The following is a 24,868-nucleotide window of genomic DNA, read 5'->3' on the forward strand; positions in this document are numbered from 1 at the left end:
TACCTACTGGCATCGAACCCCAAAATATCCGATCAAAGATCACACTCGAGCATGATTTTGAAGTACCAAATCAGATATTCGACTGAAAGAACGCCTCAAGTAGACAGAGTGGCACCAATGAATGATACTGACACAGTAGATGGATCAACTGGGATGGTGGAGTGTTTCCCTATGCTTGGCATTCATTCCTGGTAGGTCAGAAATGATCACGAAGATCAAATTGCAAGATAACATCGATCATCTTCATTTTTTGATTCATGAATTAGCCTAGTCAAAAGGTCAACCAGGCTCCTTACGCGTCAACTAGGCCACACGGGCAAATTATATTTCTTTATTTTTCCACCTGAGGAAGTCCTCCCGTGGTTGACCTTCCGTCATTGAACTACTGCGCCACCCTTCAGATGGTTATCACTAACTGGGACGGTTATATTATCTGCCAGCCGACCGTCAATCTTGACCGGGCCAATAGGACACATGTCATCCAGGCGCGTTGTCACTAACACTATCTCCCAAGCATTTTTTCATAGTGCAATGGCACCCACCGTAGATCTGTCTCAATCTGACGACCAGAATCGCCTTGTACTGCCCTGCATTGTTCCTATTCCAGGCCCATCACATTTGGCACCACCTTGACAACCGATCTTCGTCCGAATGACATATGGCAACAGCTCAGTGATCCATCCTGGCGAGACTTGACCCCATCGACACATGGCAACAGGGCACCATGTCGCTATACTAAAAATCTTGCAGCTTCACCAAGGCGACATAGCACTGCCGTTGATCTATTCTAATCTGATGGTCGCAAAACTTGACATCCCGCGACCCTCCTTCTTTTATGATTCACCGGGCCTGCTGAAACGTGGTGTCAGCTTATTGGTCTGTCGGTCATCCTGAATCCAATCGCATCTGACAGCATGGAATGCGGTCCTGCCAGGACACGTGGCACAAGGGGGCCAAGTCGCCGATGTTATCTACCGAGCTGTTCTCGATAGCGAAACAGCTCCAGTCGTAGATCTCCACGGATCCGACGATCATGAAGACTCGCCATTCCTCCCGAAACTACTGGGCCTGCTGAATGCATGTCATCATTTGATTCGTTCTCCTGATGCCGATTGGTAAGACCTAACTCCCACCGACACATGGTGAATGGTTGCTATGTCGCCATGTTAAAACCCGTGCATCTCTGCCATAGCGAGATGGCACCATCCATTGATCTGAATCGATCTGACGGTGTGCAAGGAAGATCATTCCCCTCAGCATATCGATGAATAAGAACTAGCCATGTATCAACGGTTTGACTAGTCCTCGATGACATCCCTGGACCCATGAGAATGTGTGTCCTTCAGGCGCAATGTTGTTAACATAGGACTCATGCAGCTCTTCTATAGCGTGATGGCGCCTGCCGTCGATCGGCCCTGATCTGACGGTGGAGATCTTACCTTTCCATGTACTGGTGATGCTGACTGAACTCTGACTTGGGGGACATGGTCGCTCTTTATTGGCCCAATGAAACACCTCCCTGGTCTGACAAAGCACCAACTCGGAGGGTCTGTATTGCCTTGACCCCACTGATGAATACGTGGCTACATCTGATTCACCACCGTGGTGCTGGGCTCCTGACTGCTCATGCGAAGTACTTGCTGGGACCCAACGTGCCTAGTTGCTTCTCACCATGGTGGATTTTCCATTTGGGCACTATGTCACCATCAGAAAATGCATTGGTTTTTCGTTGGCGCCATAGCGCCTCGCTGTGTTTTGAAACTTCTGGGCCGTGAAACTGTCTGCCCGCTGCCATGAAACCTCTGACCTACTGTACTCTACGACCTGCGACCGGACTTTGAATGACACCTGGCAATCCTGTAAGGAAACTTGGCAATAAATAATATAACCATTTCCACATAACCCATAATAAATCTAAAATAAACATGGAATTAAAATCCACATGCAAGAGAATAAATAACATACCCATAAAATGTGACACAAGATATACCCTGGGAAACCCTCATTGAGGGAAAAACCCAGCCTCCAAAAGCATCCATCACCATGTATTATTCAACAAAAATACCATTGCCATACAACCATGGAAGCCTTCATGGCCATAGCCACAACTGAGCAAACTATGTGAAAAAGCATGAATCCACACATCCCATGCCATGCTTTCAACCTTCACAAATGCTCCCTTGGCTAACCTGTCAAGCCTTGTCCCGCTCAACTCTTGCCCTTTGTCTTCTCTTTGTCACTCTTCCTCTCTCTCTACAACAACTACCCTTGTGGTTGCTTATATAGTAGCAAGTTCCACAAAACCACCAAGTGGTATTACATAAACCATGTGCTAAAACCATGTGCTACCTAACCCACTGACCCCACATTTAATATTGGGCATTTAATTCTTTTCCCCCAATATTAAATAATTACATAAAATATTCTTACAGTGTTACAATACAACTCATCAAGAATATTCTATGAAAATCTTTACATGTTGCACATCCATCTAGGTACAACATAATAAAAAATAAAATAATAAAATAACAATATTATGCAATGTGTGCAACACCCATTATCTCAACAATCTCCCACTTGTTGTATACATTGCATAGGGTCAATCCGTAGCCACATAAATGAACAAGGGAACACTCCCTCCCAGCACATCCACCATCATGGATCAAAATACACCAAGTGCTCCATCCTGGTACTCGCAACAAAATCAAAGTATCCAGCATCTCAAACATGAATGATCTCACCTCCTATTATGCCACTCCCACTGGACATACATAGAAGCCATCCAAAGAGAAAAGCCACCCAACCTGTCACATTAGAAGATCATAAAATCCTATACCAACTAAAATTCCAAGCACAAATAACCTAATCCAAAGGTAATCACATGTATCTGTAGTTGTCAAAATATCTATAGCTGAAATAGCACCCACAGAAAAGTGTCAAAACCATCCAACTATCCATACCTCAAAGGTATAACAAGTGAATCTCATATCACTGACATATCCAATTTGCAACCTGCAATCACAAGCCTCAAGAGCAATACCTGCCACATATATACCAAGAAGCTCCCACTACAAAATATAATGTCAAATCTATAACCAATCCACTCAACACATCTCAAAGAAGTGAATCCATGTAGTATCAAGGACATCCACAATACATAAACCAATATCCTGCAAGAACAACTCTCATAACAAGTCTCCAATAGTCTCCCAAATTCACCACAACCAATAGAGGAAAGAGATAAAGGAATAACCATGTCATCTCTCACGTGACATACATGAGCACAAACTAGTGATCACAATCTCTAACCAATCTCAAATCCAATGTAGGCAAAACTGAACATCCAGGAAGATAACCAAGATCAGAGAAACTATGCAAATCATAACCTGTATCATGTCCTTCTACACACACCTCTAGATGTAAACTGTGCAAGTATGATCTCCTCCATAAAACCCCAACAAGAAGCCTCAACAACACCCAAACCATACCATATAACTAATTATGGATGTAAGCCTCTCACAAGAAGATCAAACTCAATAAAACCATTCCTAAACCAAGGAATAACCATTCCTAATTCAAGGAATATGCCCAATATAAAACCATCTCCCAAACTCAACTAGCATAACAACATATGCACATGGAGATAACCAATGCTAAACCATCTCTCAAATGAACCCTCCAGAACTAACTCATGTACCATAGCTCAAGATCCATATCCATGAAAGACAAGCATAAATATAATGCAACTGAGAGAAAATAATGGGCTATACCTCTCAAGTAGCAAACCGCCGAGTAGACCAAGAGTGGGGAATGAGAATGCTCATCAAGATACCCAAGTCTCCAACCAAGAATCATCTAAGAACAATCTCCTCTCAAGTCCATATCAGGTGACTGCCCCTCGGACTTCCTGCTGAAACCATCAACTGTCCCAACAAATACTTCTCTAATCCAAGAGAAATCAGCATCACCACCGTCTCTAAGTATCCATGAGCACCTGTAACCAATCAATCCATGCCAACTCCAAATGCAACATAGCAATATCATGAAGTATCCAGCTTATGATTAGTGTACTCAATACCAAGAAACTAAATCAAGATCAATGTCAAAGTTCCAACCATGGCCTCAGGAACATAAACATGACAACATGATCTAACCATCTCAACCAAAGAGATAACATGCTCCACATGAACATACCATAACATGTCACAACTCTAAACGCGTATCAAGAGTATACCATGACATAATAATGAAACCATCCTCACACCAAGGATAACATGCCAAATAAAAGCATAAACCACACCTTTGCCAAGAACCCTGTGAGTCCTCAAGATGCAACCATCTCCATACACCATGAAGAAAAACCATCTCCACATACCATGAAGATAACCAAGAACTCCATGAGTCCTCAAGATCTAACCATCTTCATACACCATGAAGATAACAAGTGCACCATGCAAATGTCAAAGACGCTTCTGCAGCAACAGGATCTAAGACAAACCTCCAACATCTGCAAACACTTAATAAATATATCAATGCCAAAAACTCCCACTCAACCGTGGTACCAAGTCACCTATGGCATCATAAAATCCATCCTCTCCAAACCAAGAAGATATAAACCGAACCAGGAACTAATCCTGCACTGTCACCCCATCACTGTCACAAGCTCCCACTAAACCATGTATCCAAGCTATCCATGACATTATGATGAAAACCCATCCTCTAACCATGAGAATCATCCAAGGCATCAAACCATCAAAGAACTCAAAGTGCACATCATGAGCTCCTCAAAAGAAACTAAATAACCATGATCCTCAACCAAGAAGATATACCATCATAACCAAATTAGAAAATCCAAGCTAATGAACATCAAGGATGTACCTGTATAACCAATCATTTAATGCCAAAATCCATGGCACCATGATCACATCCATGAATCGAGCATCTGGCTCTCAATATGTCTAACCTGTCAGCATAGTCAACCACAATCCTCCACCATGACTGTACCTGGTAACAACATCTCATCCCTTCTACAAGAAGAATAAAATCATGTGACTTAGGGCATAGACAACCCAAATCCAAGCCACCAATCTGAATATGCATCAATAATGAAAGATCAATGGGCAAAGACAACCCATAACCAAGCTATAAATGCAACCTGTAAGTATAGACCGCTTACAACACTGCACAACTTGTAGATCCAACAAGCCATCATGCATATCCAAACCAAACACTGATAACCATATCATCATAAGACCAAACTTGAGTATACAATGACATCAAAACTTCAATCTCCAATGCCATAAACTCACAATGTTACCATAGTCAAAATATACCATAAACAGTTCAGATAAATATATCAATAAATAAATCATGCCAAACCTGCACCAAATCTAAACCAATGTGTAGAGCTCTCCAAGAGCTTTCCGTTGACTACTTGAAGTCCAAAATCTGACTCCGTATGCCCAAGTTATGCCCCAATTCGTGCTCAAAATAAACAACATCTGACTTTAGGGCTCTGAAAACCTGACAAAATTTTAAAATCATAGAACCAAACCTACACCATCTTGTAGTGCTCTGAATTAGCTTTCCAACGCCTGTAAGAACTCTGAAATCCGATATTCTGAGAGAAAGTTATGGTCATTTTACTAAGACAGTCTTTTTACCATTTTCAGTACGATTTTTCATTTTTAATTTTTTTTTTCTCAGTGACGAAAATTCCGACGGGATTAAATTTGACGGCCGTCATGAGCTGAAACCAAAAAAACTCTTTCATTTTCTCTGAACATGGCCAAACTAGGGCATAATATATATCAAATTTTATGGAAATGTCGACCCGGATCCAATGGCGAGGTCTGTTTTTACCCAGGAGGTCATTTCTACATGCTACCCCCCAAAACCCTCATTTAAATGAAACATCCGAAAAACTCTTTTGTCCAACAATTTCCCATGCCCAAATCTTTTAACATCCCATCATAAAAGCAAATCCAAAGTCCTCAGATCTACAATAATTATTCATATATCTTGCCCTTTTCTTTTATCCTCTCATGCATTCCCATGGATTCAATCTAGGGTTACAATAATAAAACCATAGCTCTGATACCACTTGTAAGGAAACTTGGCAATAAAGAATATAACCGTTTCCACATAACCCATAATAAATCTAAAATAAACATGGAATTAAAATCCACATGCAAGAGAATAAATAACATACCCATAAAATGTGACACAAGATATACCCTGGGAAACCCTCATTGAGGGAAAAACCCAGCCTCCAAAAGCATCCATCACCATGTATTATTCAGCAAAAATACCATTGCCATACAACCATGGAAGCCTTCATGGCCATAGCCACAACTGAGCAAACTATGTGAAAAAGCATGAATCCACACATCCCATGCCATGCTTTCAACCTTCACAAATGCTCCCTTGGCTAACCTGTCAAGCCTTGTCCCGCTCGACTCTTGCCTTTTGTCTTCTCTTTGTCACTCTTCCTCTCTCTCTACAACAACTACCCTTGTGGTTGCTTATATAGTAGCAAGTTCCATAAAACCACCAAGTGGTATTACATAAACCATGTGCTAAAACCATGTGCTACCTAACCCACTGACCCCACATTTAATATTGGGCATTTAATTCTTTTCCCCCAATATTAAATAATTACATAAAATATTCTTACAGTGTTACAATACAACTCATCAAGAATATTCTATGAAAATCTTTACATGTTGCACATCCATCTAGGTACAACATAATAAAAAATAAAATAATAAAATAACAATATTATGCAATGTGTGCAACACCCATTATCTCAACAAATCCCTGGTGAGACCTGGCCCATGTCGATCCACGTGGTGGGTGGTCGCCATGTCGCTATGATAAAATTTGCACATCTTCGCCATAGCGAGATGGCGCCATCCGTTGATGCAATCCAATCCGATGGTGGAGAGGACCATCACACTTCATACTTCCGCCTACCATGTCGAGACACCTGGCATCACCCTGCAACACAGCCCCACCTGACACGTGACATCAGGGCACAATGTTGCTGTCATAACCCTCGCGCATCTCCCCCATAGCGCAATGGCACTTACCATCGATCCAAGTCGATCTGTCGGTGGAGATCATAGACCCCGACTATGTGAGCCGTGCTGACAGAGATTTCAGCCTGGTTACATGTGGTCCCTTTTGATTTGCCATCTGGAACACCTGATCACGTCGGTCATTGAAACTTGTTGCCGTGACTATTTCCGCCGGGCGCTATGTCGCTATAGAGATTTTTTGGCTAATATGCAATAGCAACATAGCGGACAAGGCATTGTGGAACTTTTTTGACCCACCGAACGCTGGACCCACCTCTGTAACATGTCTTTAGGGCGTCATCATGCTATCATAAATATCATGCATTTTCTTTATAGCGCAATGGCGCCAACCGTTGGTCTACTTAGATCTGACAGCCAGAAACTTGTGGGTCGCAACATTGAAATATTAATTCAAGGCTAACCGTTGCACGAGCCGCGCTTTCAAAATTTAAATCCTTTACGGCAAAACCAGAGGTAACACTTCTGGCGACTCGCAGGGGGCATGAGCCTACTCGATGCATTACCAGTGCCTGAGAATGATCCATTGGGCCATGGAGTCGAAAAAGAGGGCTTGGAAGGTACAAAACTGAGAGCTGCAAGAAACCCTAACCCTAAATGAGGAAACCAAAACATTAAAAACCCTTGAACTCTGGCTCTGTCCCTACGACTTGGAAAATAAAAATAGGACCTCCTCAGCAACCTGAGACTTGTCAAAATTTTGAGAACTGGTGACTCACGAAGTGAGCCATGTGCATGCGCACTTATTGAAAAATAGGAACAACAAGAAGCAACTAAACTAATTATGTACATGGATTCACAATCCTTTAGAAACAGGGCTTCAAATGGATCCCATTGACTGGAATGGGCAGAACTTCACCATTTGGCCTGCTTAGCTAGAACGCATTGGCCTGTTTGCAACCGGAGATCAGATAAGGTCCACTCCATAGTGGATCAAATTTGGAGTACCTTCCTGGTTTTGCTCTGTCTGAGTCCCATTTGAGAACTAAATCTCCTTCTCTGAAGATTCTGGCCCTTGCCTTCTTATCAAAACTCTTCTTCATCTACTGCTGGTGTATCTCCAGGGTTTGCATAGCTTTGTTTCTCTTTTCTTCTAGTTCAATCAATTCTGCCATTCTCACTGACATGGGACTATTTTCAACCAATTCTAGCTGATGAGCCAACTCCAAGGATGGGAATTCCAACGAGATGGGAAGTCTAGCCTCCCTACCATATACCAGCAAAAAGGTGAATTCCCAATAGATCTCTTGGGTGTTATCCTATTAGCCCATAGAGCAGTCCTTAACTTTTCATGCCAGACCCTCTGATTATCTTCTATCGTTCTCCTTATGATTCTGATTAGATTCTTATTGGAGGATTTAGCCAAACCATTACCCTGTGGGTAGTAATTTGATGATGTGCTTAGATAGATATTGTGACTCATTGCCCATGCACAAATCTGGGTTCCAACAAAAGATTTGGCATTATCTGAGATGATAGTAGAAGGAGCTCCAAACCTAGATACAATTCCATCAAGGAATTCAACAACTGATGGCTCTGTAGCATCCTTCAAGGCAACTGCCTCTGTCCACCTAGTGAAATAATCAGTAGCAGCTAAGATCCATTTATGACCTACGCTAGATGGAGGATTAATGGGGCCTATAAAATCCAATCCCCACTGGGTGAAGGGCTGATCCACCTAAATAGGATGAAGAGCGAGATCTCCAAGTCTTTGTTTGCCTGAGAAAAAGGCACATTTTTCACATTTTCTCATATACCTATAACAATCATGGAACAGAGATGGCCAATAATATCCAGCCCTCATGATCTTCATGGCGGTTGTTCTTGTAGAGATGTGGCCACCATCAGGGCCATCATGGAGTTCTTTAATCATCCTTTCAGCCTGATCCTCTTCAACACGTCTTAGCAAGGTCCCATTAACATCCCTCCTGAATAGGATATCATCAATCACAAAATAGGGAATGGACTGCCGTCTATATTGTCTTCTCTTGGCTCTGTCCAATCCCTGGGGGTATCCATTCCCTGGTAAAAAGTTTTTCATGTCATCCATCCAACTCTTTGGGGCCTTAACATTTCTTTCCTCCTGCTACTCTGCAATTACCATAGCAACTTCTTCATCTGAATCCTGACTTGATAACATTTCTTTGCATAGTCCTCTCTCTCTTACCAATTTGGTAATCTGAATGTCAACATCATATTCCATTACCCTAGTGATCCATCCAACTCTCTTCTCACTGATATCTTTGTTTAACAGGAAGTCTTTTACACTTGCATGGGGCACCAACAAATGGATCCTATTATGGGATAAGAGGTGTCTAAATTTCTTCAAGGCTCTAATGACTGCAAGGGCTTGCTTCTCAACAAAGCTATACTTATCTTCATATTCCTTGAGCCCTTCACTAAAGAAGGCTATGGGCTGCTCCTCATTCCTGTCATTTGTTTGAGTCAAGAAAGCAGAAATACTTGACTCACCACCTAAAGTGTAGAGGATGAAATCTTTCTCAAAATTTGCGTTCATGAGGGTAGGGGCCGATGCTATGGCTGCCTTGATCTTTTCAAAACTCTCCTTCCCCTCCTTGGTCCATGAGAAGACCATATCTTTCTTGAGCATGGCTGTAAGGGGTTTCACCATGGTAGCAAGATTAGGAATAAACCTTCTTACAAAATTTATCCTACCAAGGAAACTTTGCAGCCCCTTCTTGTGTTTAGGGAGAGGAAGGGGAAGTATTGCTTTTGTTCTTTCTAGATCAATGGTCAATCCATCCTTAGAAACAATGTGTCCCAATAGTTTTCCTTGGTTTGTAGCAAAGACACACTTGGCTGGGTTGAGAGAAACCCCAAACTCTCTACATCTTAGAAATACCTATCTCAAATGAGCAAGATGATCTTCTACATTCTTGGAATACATAGTTATATCATCAAGGTATACTAAGACAAACTTGTCAATTAATCTTTTGAAAGCTACCTCCATTGCCTTTTGGAATGTGGCACCTGCATTTCTTAATCCAAATGTCATTTTGTAATAAGCATAGGTGCCCCATTTAGTAGTAAATGTTGTCTTGTATCTATCAGACTCTTTAACCAACACTTGGTTATAACCAGAAAACCCATCAAGAAAAGAGAATCTCCTTGACCCACTGACCTTGGACAGAATTTGCTCCATAGAAGGGAGAGGATGGTGATCCTTAAGGGAAGCCTGATTAAGATACCTAAAGTCCACACATAATCTGATTTCTCCATTCTTCTTCCTCATAGGGACAAGGTTAGCTACCCATGATGAATGTTTAATAGGAAAAATTATGTTAGCTTCAATTAACTTGGATAGCTCTTTCCTCATCAAAGGTTCAATCTTGGGATTCACTGGCCTCTGTTTTTGTCTTACTAGTTTGACCCTATCTCTATGGTATGCTGAAACAAACTAAGGTCAAAACCTTTTAAGTCATCATACGTCCAAGAAAATACATCACTAAACTCTTGACATAGATGAATGAAATTTTCTTTCTCGGCTTCAGAACATACCTTTCCCATGTTAAGAGATTTTCCATCAGCAATAGTAACTGGGGCATGATCATCCTTTTCCGTAGCTAGATTCATTCCTTTATCCCTTGACTGATCATCAGGATTAAAGACACTCTCCAAGGTAATGAGACCCTTGGGAAACTTGATGGAACTGAGGTGAATGATCTGATCACCATACTGATCTTGTAGTCTTGACTGATTTCTTTCTGAAAATTCTGCTTCATTCTGCAAGAAACTCACAATCTGCTCATCGGACTCAAACACTTGCCAATGAGTATTATTATCAGGAACAGTAGGCCTTACCACCACCCTTATTTGTTGTTTCTTTTCTTCCTCAAGATTCCTTGGCACATCATAAGATGCTCCCACTGCTGCAAGTCTATCAGCGTATTTATTTTCTCTCCTAGGAATGCTCTGAATATTAAATGCTTGGAAACCCTTAAGCAAATCCCAGACTCTGTGTTTATAAGACTTGAGCAGGCCATTTTTGGTGATATTCTAATTTCTCACTTGGTTCACTACCAACTCACTATCCCCATATACTTTCAAGGCTTGAATTCCCCTCTTTTGGGCAAGTAGGAGACCTTGGATCAAAGATTCATACTCGGCCACATTATTGGTACAACTGAATTGGAGTCTAAAAGAGAAATAATATCTTATTTGTGTAGGAGAGATCAACATAACACCAGCCCCTGATCCATTTCTATTCCTTGAGCCATCAAAGTACATACTCCATACTCCATTTATGTCGTCATTAGTCCTAACAAGGTCAGGAACTTGAACCTCTTTCTCTATTATGCAATATGTACTAAGGCCTATCTCAAGAGTTTTCGACATAGGCTCAAACTGACATGTATTTGCCCACTCATCTAAGAAGAAATCAGGAATCTCTGCTATGGAAGTGATAGGCTTGTTTACTATGTTATTTTTGTCCATCTCTAGAATAGGCCAATTCATATTGATGAAGTTGGAAGTGTAGGATTCAGTGTGATGAAGGGCTTGAGGTTATGCTCTTATTGAAGCATTGGCCCCATATCTGGTCTTAAGTGACATATAAGACCAATCAGCAGATATGAATCCACCAATTTGAGCAGTGAAGTCTCTTGAAAGACAGATGGCAAAATAGGGCTTGACCTCAGCAACAGATATGTCTTGAATCATAGTACAACCAGGGCATGCATGTAGGGCCATTTCCACACTTCTAAGGATGCCTACGATTTTGACAGTACTCCCATCTAGTTGTAACACATCCCTAACAATGGGCTCATATTTCATCCCTAAAGCATCAGCAACACACCTAGGCATTACTGAGCTACTAGCCCCCGAATCTATCATGCAATTATGGACTAATTTGCCCCCTATAATCAGAGAAACATAAAATGGAGGTCTAACCTTTTTACTTGTCTCCACATCTCCTACTGGTTGTACTAAACTAGTGGCACTCTCCACGGTAGATATCTGATCCTTGGGTTCAATCCTTTCCAATTCTTGCTGCAGCATCTTCCTCTACATTGGTATGGTAGCAACAGCATCCCACATGGAAATGTTTACATTGGTCTTCTTCATTTGCTCTACCACACTCAATGGTGCGTTAGGAATTTTGGTAGAAACTTTGGGAGCTGCACTCATGAGAGGTTGAGAAGGAGCAACATAGGGATCACTTGCATTCTCCTCTCTTGGACCTTGCCTTTGCTGTTGTGAAGTGTTTGTTTGCTCATTCGCTGTCTGTGTGTTAGGTGTAACACTTGAAGTTGAGGCCTGCTTAGCAGAAGGAGGAGCAGCATGTTCCATAGCTCTCTTCTTACTTCTTGTGTTATGAGCAATGGAATCCTGGTTTACATTACAATGCTCCTCCATCTGGTGATTCATGAAAGAGCAATCACCTTGCCTTTGGATATATGAGGCCTCCTTGTTATGATCTTCCTTGTATGGTTGCTTTACTGTAGGCTCCTGGACAGTTAAGGCCAAATAAGATTTTGCCTTCTGACACATGCAATAGGTATAAGAATAGTTGTAAGAAGGAAAAAAATCTTGATCTTGGGCCAAGTTATTTTGAGGGACTATAGCTCTGTTCTGATTTGAGCTTGAAGCAGAAGCATGACTATTCTGCCTATTCTGATCAAAAGAGCTATTCGACTGATTAGGAGGCCTACCACCACTTGGAGCCTGATATTGTAATTGGGGAGGCTTGCCACTTTGGGCTTGCTCCCTTTCTAAGGCCACCACCTTGTTACTCATCTTTTGTATTAGAGAAAAACTATCCTCTAATCTCTTCCCTTGGTCCTTCAACTCCCTCCCCTGCTCTTGTAATTTTTTATCCAGGGTCTTCTCTCTTTTATCTATGTTCAGCACTAGACCTTGGAGCATTTCCTTGAGTTCATCTATTCTGTTTAAGGATGTGGAAGCTTGGGGAATTAGAGTAAGGGCTTGTGATGTAGGAATTGTAGGAAGGGGAGCTATTACTGGTTGGTGGTTGGGGACATCCAGAAAGAAGGGCATAGGAGGTCTTGGAGCCAACTTTCCTCCTTGTATTAGGATGTTCTCAGCTTTTATGGCTGTCTCATAAGCATTCGGTAATGTATCTCCCCCCATAGTTTGGATTGTAGTGGCAATGTCACTGTTGAAAGCTCTAAAGTAATGCAAGAAAGCATTACCAGGGGTAGGTTTTACTATAGTAGGTATTCTATCCCATGTCTTTTGGAATTTGTAGTTAAAATCAGTCATACATTCATGGGGGGCTCTTTTTATTGTAGTCAGTTGCTCTAATAGTGACAAATGGTCACTCTTATCCTCAAAATGTTTGCATAATCCTGCTCCTAGTCCATCCCAATCAGTTATGGAACCATGAGCTAAGCCTCTATACCACTATAATGCTTTTCCTTTTAAAGATGAGGCTAGAAGTCTGACAGCAACATCATCCTCTGTAATACCATGAATATTACAGACATTTGCTACCTCTTGGATATGCTCTAAAGGGGAAATAGAAGTTTCACCAGTAAAATCAGGTATGCTTTTTAGTGCAGCTACTGGTATATCATGTCTTTAGGCTAACAATAGAGGGCTTCCACCATTAAAGGTGGAAAAAAATGAATCCTTGGGTGTGCCATATAGACAAGCGTTCTATTGATGAGGCTAGATGGCAATCTAGGCTGGGTTCGAACAGTAGGAGGAGTAGAGATAGATCTTACAGGTATATTAACTATTATTCCACCTCTAACTAGTGATAATGAAGCTCTAGTCCTCCTTCTTCTAGGATTCAAAAGTGAGAGTTCTTGATATTGAAAATTACCTCTAGAAGATGCCCTTGTTTCAGCCCAGGGCATGAATTTCTGCAACTTAGCCTGAAACCAGATTTATTGATGTTTAGAGTCACCAAGTACTTGAAAGATCAGCCTCTTGAAGGCTTGAATACTGAAGCCAACACTACTTCTTCAGCGTTGATCCCTGGAATTCTCTCTTCTTAACACCAGTAGACCTTAAATCTTCTGATATGAGTCCCACCGGGTGTGCCAAAAACTATTGTCACTTAGGTTTGCACCCTTGTCCAAGGCCTATGTGCGAGGACAACCTAGTGAAACATGGAAACAACCTCCAAGCTGTGGGACTTGAACTATGAGGTTGAGTCTCTGGAGAAGGCCGACTTCCTCTTACTGTCAGGGCACACCTATCTATTCTCAGAAGAAAAGGGAAAAAGAGAACACTAAAGCAAATCTACCTAGTCTAATCTAAGGCGGTGATGCACCAAAACAAAGTGTTCAGACTCATTCCTACCCATATATGCACTACAAAACTTGGGTAACATCCAAAGTCATACACGTCCAGACTTATATCGACCAATAATCACATACAGATCAAGAGACCAACTGAATGACACTAGGAAAAGAAGATTTCACTTGTATATTATTCAATAGGCAAAAGATAGATACAGTATGTGGACCACTAATCTCAATAATGCATCAATGAGAGGCAAAATGAAGCACATACACATTGACCACTAAAAAGAATGACACAGGATGCTATGTAGCTCAGAGACACAAGAATTCTACACTGCAAGTCTGCAAGCAGTAGCAGAGAAAATCAGGAAGAGTCGACCCTGGGAACAAATCACAAAATTGCCTTTATAGATCAGGCATAACTTGAAGATTTTTGCGTTACATTTACTTCCTACCTACTGGCATTGAACCCCAAAATATCCGATCAAAGATCACACTCGAGCATGATTCTAAAGTACCAAATCAGATATTCGACTGAAAGAATGCCTCGAGTAGACAGAGCGGCACCAATGAATGATACTGACACAGTAGATGGATCGACTGGGATAGTGGAGTGTTTCCCTATGCTTGGTATTCATTCCTGGTAGGTCAGAAATGATCGCGAAGATCAAATTGCAAGATAACATCGATCATCTTCATTTTTTGATTCATGAATCAGCCTAGTCAAAAGGTCAACCAGGCTCCTTACGCGTCAACTAGGCCACACGGGCCAATTATATTTCTTTATTTTGCCACCTGAGGAAGTCCTCTCGTGGTTGACCTTCCGTCATTGAACTATTGTGCCACCCTTCAGATGGTTATCACTAACTGCGACGGTTATATTATCTGCCAGCCGACCGTCAATCTTGACCAGGCCAATAGGACACGTGTCATCCAGGCGCGTTGTTGCTAACACTATCTCTTGAGTAGTTCTTCATAGCGCAATGGTGCCCACCGCAGATCTATCTCAATCTGATGACTAGAATTGCCTCGTACTGCCCTGTGTTGTTCCTATTTCGGGCCCATCACATTTGGTGCCACCTTGGCAACCAATCTTCGTTCGAATGACATATGGCAACAGCTTAGCGATCCATCCTGGCAAGACTTGACCCCACTGACATGTGGCAACAGGGCGCCATGTCGCTATACTAAAAATCTTGCAGCTTCACCAAGGCGACATGGCGCTGTCGTTAATCTATTCTAATCTGACGGTCACAAAACTTGACCTCCCACGACCCTCCTTCTTTTATGATTTGTCGGGCCTACTAAAACGTGGCGTCAGCTTATTGGTCTGTCGGTCACCCTGAATCTGATCGCATCTGGTGGCATGGAATGCAGTCCCGCCAGGACACATGGCGTAAGGGTGCCAAGTCACCGATGTTATCTACCGAGCTATTCTCGATAGCAAGATAGCGCCAGTCATAGATCTCCACAGATCTGACGATCGTGAAGACTCGCCATTCCTCGCAAAACTATTGGGCCTGCTGAACATGTGTCATCATTTGATTCATTCTCCTGATGCCGATTGGTAAGACCTGACTCCCGCTGACACGTGGCAGATGGTCACTATGTCACCATGTTAAAACCTGTGCATCTCTGCCATAGCGAGATGGCGCCATCCGTTGATCTGAATCGATCTGACGGTGTGCAAGGAAGATGATTCCCCTCAGCGTATCGATGAATAAGAATTGGCCACATATCAACAGTCTGACTAGTCCTCGCTAACATCCCTGGACCCACGAGGACACGTGTCCTTCAAGCACAATGTCATTAACATAAGACTCACGCAGCTCTTCTATAGCGCGATGATGCCTGTCGTCGATCGGCCCTGATCTGACGGTGGAGATCTTATCTTTCCATGTACTAGTGATGCTGACTGAACTCTGACTTGGGGGACGTGGTCACTCTTTATTGGCCCAATGAAACACTTCCCTGGTCTGACAAAGCACCAACTCGGAGGGTCCGTATTGCCTTGACCCCACTGATGAATATGTGGCTAGATTTGATTCGCCACCGTGGCACTGGGCTCCTGACTGCTCATGTGAAGTACTTGCTGGGACCCAACATGCCTGGTTGCTTCTCGCCACGGTGGATTTTCCATTTGGGCACTATGTCGCCATCAGAAAATTGATTGGTTTTTCGTTGGTGCCATAGCGCCTCACCGTGTTTTGAAACTTTCGAGTCGTGAAACTGTCTGCCCACCACCACGAAACCTTTGACCTACCGTACTCTACGACCTGCGATCAGATTTTAAATGACACCTAGCAATCCTTGGTGAGACCTGGCCCATGTCGATCCACATGGTAGATGGTTGCCATGTCACTATGATAAAATTTGCACATCTTCGCCATAGCGAGATGGCACCATCCATTGATGCAATCCAATCCGACGGTGGAGAGGACCATCGCACTTCGTACTTCCACCTACCATGTCGAGACACCTGGCATCGCCCTACGACACGGCCTCACTTGACACATGGTATCAGGGCGCAATGTCGCTGTCATAACCCTCGCGCATCTCTGCCATAGCGCGATGGTGCTTACCATCGATCCAAGCCGATCCATCAGTGGAGATCATAGACCTTGACTATGTGAGCCGTGCTAACAGAAATTTTGGCCTGGTTACACGTGGTCCCTTTTGATTTGCCATCCGAAACACCTGATCACGTCGGTCATTGAAACTTGTTGCCGTGACTATTTTCGTCGAGTGCTATGTCGCTATGGAGATTTTTCGGCTAATATGGGATAGCAACATAGCAGACAAGGCACCGTGGAACTTTTTTGACCAGCCGAATGCTAGACCCACCTCTGCAACGTGTCTTCAGGGTGTCATCGCGCTATCATAAATATCATGCATTTTCTTTATAGCACGATGGCGCCAACCGTCGGTCTACTTAGATCTGATGGCCAGAAACTTGTGGGTCACAACATTAAAATATTAATTCAAGGCTAACCGTTGCACGAGCCGCACTTTCAAAATTTAAATCCTTGGCGGCAAAACCAGAGGTAACAGTGAAATCACTTGGTTTTTCATACCAAATTCCATAGTCAGATGTCCCTTTCAAATATCTAAATATTCTCTAAACTAATGGAAAATGATACTCCTTAGCATCAACCTGAAATCTTGCTACAATCCCAACTGCATTTTCTATATCTGATTTGGCATGAGTTAGATATTTTAAACCTCCAATCATGGATCTATAGTTCTTCTTCTCTACTATAGGTATCTCATCTTTGTTGGATAACTTGTGACCTGTTATCATAAGTGAATCAATAGATTTACAACTTTTCAAACCAAACCTTTTCAAAAAATCTTTCACGTACTTAGCTTGTGAAATGAAAATACCATCATTGTTCTATACAATCTAAAATCCTAGGAAAAACTTAATTTCTCCTATCATTCTTATTTCAAATTCATTCTTCATTTCTTCAACAAACCTATCACTTGCTTCATAATTACCTCTAAAAATTATTTCATCAACAAATATTACAATAATCAATAGACCATTTTCAACTTTTTTCAAATACAAGTTATTGTCTATCATACCTTTAGCAAATCAAAGTTTTTCCAAACAATTATCCAACCTTGCATACAATCTTATGGGTGATTGCTTTACAACACATAAATATTTCTTTAATCTTTATACCATGTCTTTATCTTCTGATAAAGGAAAACCTTTAGGCTTCTCAATATATACCTCTCCTTCAAGTTTTACTTCTTCTTCAAGTTCTTCATTCAGAAAGGTTGATTTAACATCCATCTGATAAACCTTGAACTTCTTATTTACTACATAAGCTAAGATCATCCTTACTACTTATAGTTTGGATATAGGTGTATATGTTTCCTCATAATCTATGCCATCTTGTTGTGAATATCCATAACATACAAGTCTAGCCTTGCTCATTCATCTTGTTTTTGTATACACATTTGGTTTCTATCACATTCTTTTCTTTAGGTCTAGGAACTAATTTCCACATATCATTCTTCACTATCTGATCCACTTCTTCCTTCACTGCTTGAATCCAATGATCATCTTTAATTGCTTCATTTTCTCTCTTAGGTTCAACTTGAGATATCAAATATATCTCCTCATTTATTATATTCCTTTTCATCACCCCTTTATCTTTGCTTCCTATTATATTCTCAGGAGGATGATTCTTTGTCAAATTCCTATTTTAGGTAGTAGTTGATATCTCAACTGTTATCTCTTCTCTAGGTTCACATCTTTGTTCTCCTCTTTTCTCAATAGTTAGCACATGTTTCTGCAAATCATTGTTAGTCTCAACGAAAACTACAACATTTTGTCTAACAATTCTAGAATTATCTTCTTCTTCATCTGAATTATAATCTATAATCTTTTCCTTAGTTCCAAACTACATACCTTCATCACTTCTTGGGTAAAACTTACCAATTTCATCATCTCTCTTAATTTAACATTTTCTCCCAAATATTCTAAAATACTTAGCTAATGGTGAATGAATAAACCATAGTTCATAATGTGTCTTGTTCATACCTTTTCTGATCTATACTTTGTTCAGAGTATATGCTATTGCATTCATTGCTTCTCTCCAAAATGTCTTAGAAATATCATTCTCAAATAACATCTTTCTTGCTACTTCTATTGTTGACTTATTCCTTCTTTCATCTATCCCATTTTTCTTAGATGTTCTAGGTGTAGATAGCTACCTTTTGATTCCATTTTCTTCACAAAAATGTTAAACTATCTATAGGTGAATTCTCCTCCTCTATTAGATCTCAAACACTTTATCTTAACACTAGATTCATTCTCAACTCTATTCTTAAATATTTTAAAATTCTCAAAAACTTCATATATCTCTTTCAGAAATGCTACCCACATTATTCTAGTGAAATCATCAACAAAAATCATAAAATACCTTTCACAATAGAATGCTCTTGTTTTAGAAGGACCACTCAGATATGTGTTAATGATCTTCAACTTCTCTTTGGTAGTGAACTTGTTGCTAGGAAATGTTACTTTTTTTTCTTAGCCAAAATATATTCCTTACACACAACATTAGTAGGCTTTGTAATCTTAGGAAAGTCTCTGACTACAAAGGTGCTACTAACCTTCATAATATTATCAAATTTTACGTGAAAAAATTTTCTATGCCACAAGCAACTGTTATCTACTTTAGCTACCAAACACGTCATTTTAGTAGGATTCAACTAAAACACATTACCTCTAGATCTAGTGCTAGTTCCAATCATCTTAACATCTCTGCCTTTGATAATATAAGTCTTCTTGGTGAATTTAAATAGAAAACCCTTCTCCACCAACTATCCAACACTCAACAAGTTATGCTTTAATCCATCAACAAAATAAACACCATTAGTGTTAGTTTTATCATCAAGAGTAATGGATCCAATTCATGTAATATGATAGGCTGCATTGTTACCAACTCTAACAATACCTCCACCATGATTTTTGAACTTAACAAACTTATTCATATCACTGGTCATGTTTGAAAAACGACTATCAATTATCCAATCTGACTTCTTTTCCAGTTAGGAAACTAGAGCTCTTTCTTCTCTAGTTTCTCTATCAAGATCATCTTCCTTGATAACCAAAAATCCCAATTCATCATCACTTTCACTTTGACCCTTTTCATCAAATTCTTCATCTTCATTTGCATACAAATAGTTTCTATCTCTACCTCTTCTAGAATTAAACTTTCCTTTATATTTTTTCTTTCTTGTAGGAAATTTAGATGCATATTGACCAAATCCATTACAAGTCCATAATTTAAAATTTTCTTACAATATTGTTCTCTTCTTACCAGAAGGGATATTCCTTCCTCAATCTTCTTGTCTTCATTAGATCTTCTACTAGCAACAAAATATCCACATGTGCTTGCACTCCTTGTTAAATTAGGTCAAATGTTTAGGGCACTAAAAGTTGTTTAAACTCTTTCTAAATCTCCAAATTATCTTAGATCTACTTCTTCTGATTCTAATCTTCTAGGAAATGTTTCCTTTATGAAATCCTTAGTGCAGGGTATTACTAGCTAAATCATCTGAGTTATTGGCTTGAATGGTGTTGTCAAACTTTTCAAGATCTTCCATATAACTTTACCATCTTCCTTCATTCCACCGTGAGACCAAATTCCTACAACAATTTTTCATATTCTACCAACATAACTTCATACAAATTCATCTTCCATCATTTTAGAATCTTAAAATGCACATATCCAATTTTGTAATCTCATTTTCTTTGCATGATCATAACCTTCAAAAGTAGATTCTAATTCTTTCCAAATTTTATAAGATGTTTCAAGTGACTTTACCTAACTGTACCCACTCTTTGGAAGGGTTGATAGTAGAGCTTCTCTTTCTCTCATGTTACACATGAATAGATATCTCTCTTCCTCACTACAACCTTGTATCTTTTTTTCTTCAATGATTGTCTTCCTTCCCTTTGTCAAGATCCAATATCTTGGACCCATGCACAAGAGATTAGTCTTCATCTTCTCCTTCAAACTCTCATATTTGGCCCCATCAAATCTAGGACTATCCTTTCTAAAAAGATTTTTCATTAATCTCCCAAAGTTGTTAAGCTTATGCTTCAAGGACTTGATGCTCTGATACCAATTGTTACAATATATAGTCCACTAATATAGCTAAGATTGTGGGGAGGGGGGGTGGTGGGGGAACCATTTATAGAACCATTATCATAATTATTAACCTTAAACAAACTTAACCATATGAGTAATATAAACTGAAACTACAACAAGATACTCATACATAATAACACCAAATATGTTAACTAGGGAAACCCTTGGTTAGAGGTAAAACCCTGGTGGGGATAGTACCTAGAAGATGATGTACTAATATAAATATTCTTGTTAGAGGATGAACCCTATTAGCAGTCTATGAGTACATTTAGTACATATGAGTCCCTATTAGGAGACTTTGAATCCTTGTTAGGAGATTCCAACCCCATTAGGAGTTGTGCCAACTCTATTAGGAGTTTTGGAAGACATCTGGACCTTCTGCCTAAACAACTTCAAGGGAAAGATCATTGCACCCACTGTCCTTATGATCTTTGTGTTATTCCTTGTAGAATAATAGAATGGTGTCATATTGTTCTTTCATATTTCTCTATCCTATCTACCAGACCTCTTCTCATTCTAATCTTGTAACCAAATCATGAATCTCACATCCAATAATCCCTTAGATCTCTTACACACATTTAGTAAACACTTTGCTCCTTTTTACACTCTGAACTTCTTGCAACAATAGATACACTTTGCAATCAAGGAAAACATCTTTCCTTTATAACATATCTTCATAATAATTCCTTGAGTCAGCCTTGAGGCTTTCCTAATTAATTATAATAAGATAATTAATCAATTAAAATTGCAATAGAACTGTCAGCTCATAGTCTATACAAAACTTCACACATTTGATACTAGGGCTTGCACACTCACAAATGACATCAAATAACTATTCACTATCACTGCTTGACTATGCATCTCTTCATTACATCTTAGATGTAAGATAGCCAAAAAACATTAGGAACTACTTTCCTAATAGTTTATCTCAGAACTTCGCTATATAAATTAGGTACAACTTTCATACTCTTTGACTTAGATACTACACACTTGACCATGTCATCAGGAAATTGTGTTGAACATGTTTGTAATTGCGCATCACCAAATAACAAAAACATTGTTCATACCATCAAGATCTTTGTTTGCTACTCAACTAGTCCTTATAGGAACTATGCTATGTTGAGATCAATGACAAACACAATTATGAATGCAACATGTTGTAATACCCCAAAATTGGGTCATTGTCATGTTAACCAATTCTGGTCTATTTTTATTAACCCTAAAATCCTATTTTAATTGGAAATTCTTATTCTAATTTTCATTACTTGACTTAATTATTGAATGCCAGAAACCCTAATCTGCATTAATCATGCAACTTATTTAATTCCTAAAGTATTCACTCGAATTAATCACATTAAACCTATTGATTAAGATTTAATTTAATTTGAAGTGTTTATATTTTAATTAAATTAAATTATCTCCTAAGGCTAATGTATTAAATTAAATTATTTAACTTTTTCTCACACTCATGAAAAGTTTAGTTAACTACTCATCACACTCAGATCCGAAACAATTAACTTCACCTGCATAAGGAAGTTTCTATTTCAACCGAATCTTCTCTTTGATCTTAACCATTCATCCCAATTAATCTGGACCATTGATAGATTTTAGTATTTCTATATAAGAGGCTTCTAATTCCTCATTACAGAGGTTAGAATTTGAATTGTATTGAATTTCAATCAAAGTGATTACTCATTTAAATTCTAGATTTTGCACTTGGGTTAGCATTGGATATCATTTTAGAATAAAGATGCATAAATTTAGCTTAATATCTTTTATTTCTTAGATTAATGCTTTCACTTCATATAGATTAATTGCATAATCATACTCTGCATAAAAATTCTTCATTCTAGAAAGGTTTGGTTGCCTGCTCCTTGGTTTGAGAGCATATAGGCAAAATCCTTCTAGTTAGAAGGTAGTAGGTCAAATTTTTGGGACTCTTGGATAAATGACTCCATGTATATTCCAAGATGACTCTGCATAAAATGACCATGTTGAAGTGTAGGTGAAATATTCAAGGTCACATTTTCACATATACAATATTTAGCTTGCCCAATCAACTAATTTGATTATTGACAATACTCCTTAGTCAAGCACTTTAGTGGATTCCCAATGCTTCTATTTACAACCTCAGTCTAACCATTAGTTCAGGGATGGTAGGCTGATCCAAAAGATAAGTTAGTGCTTAACCTTTGCCAAAGAGTCTTCCAAAAATTACTCATAAACTTAGTGTCTCTATCTAACACAATGCTGATAAGAATCCCATGGATTCTCACTATTTCTTTGAAGAAAGGAGAGGCTATTTGACTAGCTTCATTGGTTGTCTTGCATGGCACAAAGTAAGCCATCTTGATGAATCTATCCCCAACTATGTAAACACTATCCATACAATGTCTTGTCTTGGGTAACCCAACTACAAAATTCATACATAAGCATTCCCATGGCCTCGTAGGAATAGGTAGTGGTTAAGAAAGGCCTACATTTGAAGAGGCGCCCTTGGCTTTTTAACATATAACACAACTTTCTACATACCTCCTAACATCAAGATTAATCATTGGCCAATAATAAAACATTGAAACAAGTTCTTGGGTCTTAGTGACCCCAAAATGACCTCTCAAAGCACCATTATACTTTTCCTATATCAAATTCTTTGTAATAGAGCCTCTAGGGACACATAATTACTTCCATTTAAACAAAAGATCATTTTACAAAGTATATTCAGCACATACCTTCTAAATGTCTACAAAATCCTCATCATCACTATATAGATCCTTGAAGTGATATATCCCCATACTCTTCAATTGAATCTCTTGAATTGTGAGAGCTCTTCTAGACAATGCATCTACCACTTTATTAAAGACAACTTTCTTGTGCTTAATATTAAAAGTATAAGCTTGTAGGTATTCAACCCACTTTATGTGTTTGTGACACAACTTCTCTTGTGAATTCAAGATACTAAGTGCTTGATTGTCTAAATACACAATGAATTCTTTTGGGAGAAAATAGTGTCTCCATCTCCTTAGAGCATGCACCAATGCATACATCTCAAGGTCATATGAAGAGTACTTTTTCTTTGCTTCACTTAACTTTTCTAAATGAAAAGCTGCTAGTTTTCCCTCTTGGCTTAAAACAACCCTAATTTCTATGTTTCTAGCATTACATTCAATTGTGAAAAGCTTCTCAAATCTTAGCAACACTAAAATAGGGTGAGTAGCTATCTTCTCTTTTAGTAGCTCAAAGCTCTTGTTAGCATACTTATTCCATACAAACTTAATTTTCATTCCCCCCTTGATAGTATATAACATAGGAGCACAAATTGCACTGAACTGCCTTATGAATTTTCTATAGTATTGTGCAAGACCATGAAAACTCCTTACCTCTATTTCTGATCTTGGAATAGGCCAATTTATGATAGCCTCTACCTTGCTCTCATCAATTTTTAGTTTTCCATGTGATTAGAGAAACTCAAGGTACGCTAGCTTTGTTTTGATGAACTCACACTTCTCCAAGTTGATCATCAACTTCTCATCATGTAGCTTCTCGAAAACAATGTCAAGATGTTCTAGGTGTTCACTCCTTGTCTTTCCATAGATTAGTATATCATCTAGATATACAACTAAAAACTTGCCAATGTAGTCTTTGAGAACTTCATTCATGAGTCCCATGAATGTGGAGGGGGAATTAGATAATCTAAATGGCATGACAAGGCATTCATATAGCCCTTCACTAGTCTTGAAGGCTATTTTTCATTTATCTACTCCATGTATCCTTATTTGGTGATAGCCACTCTTCAAGTATATCTTTTTGTAGTATTTAGCTTCACTTAGGCAATCCATTAGGTCTTCAATCCTAGGGATAGGAAACCTAT

Source organism: Cupressus sempervirens, chromosome 5 (assembly GCF_028749045.1).
Source record: "Cupressus sempervirens isolate cs-2001-9-10 chromosome 5, ASM2874904v1, whole genome shotgun sequence".
In the NCBI taxonomy this organism is placed as follows: domain Eukaryota; kingdom Viridiplantae; phylum Streptophyta; class Pinopsida; order Cupressales; family Cupressaceae; genus Cupressus; species Cupressus sempervirens.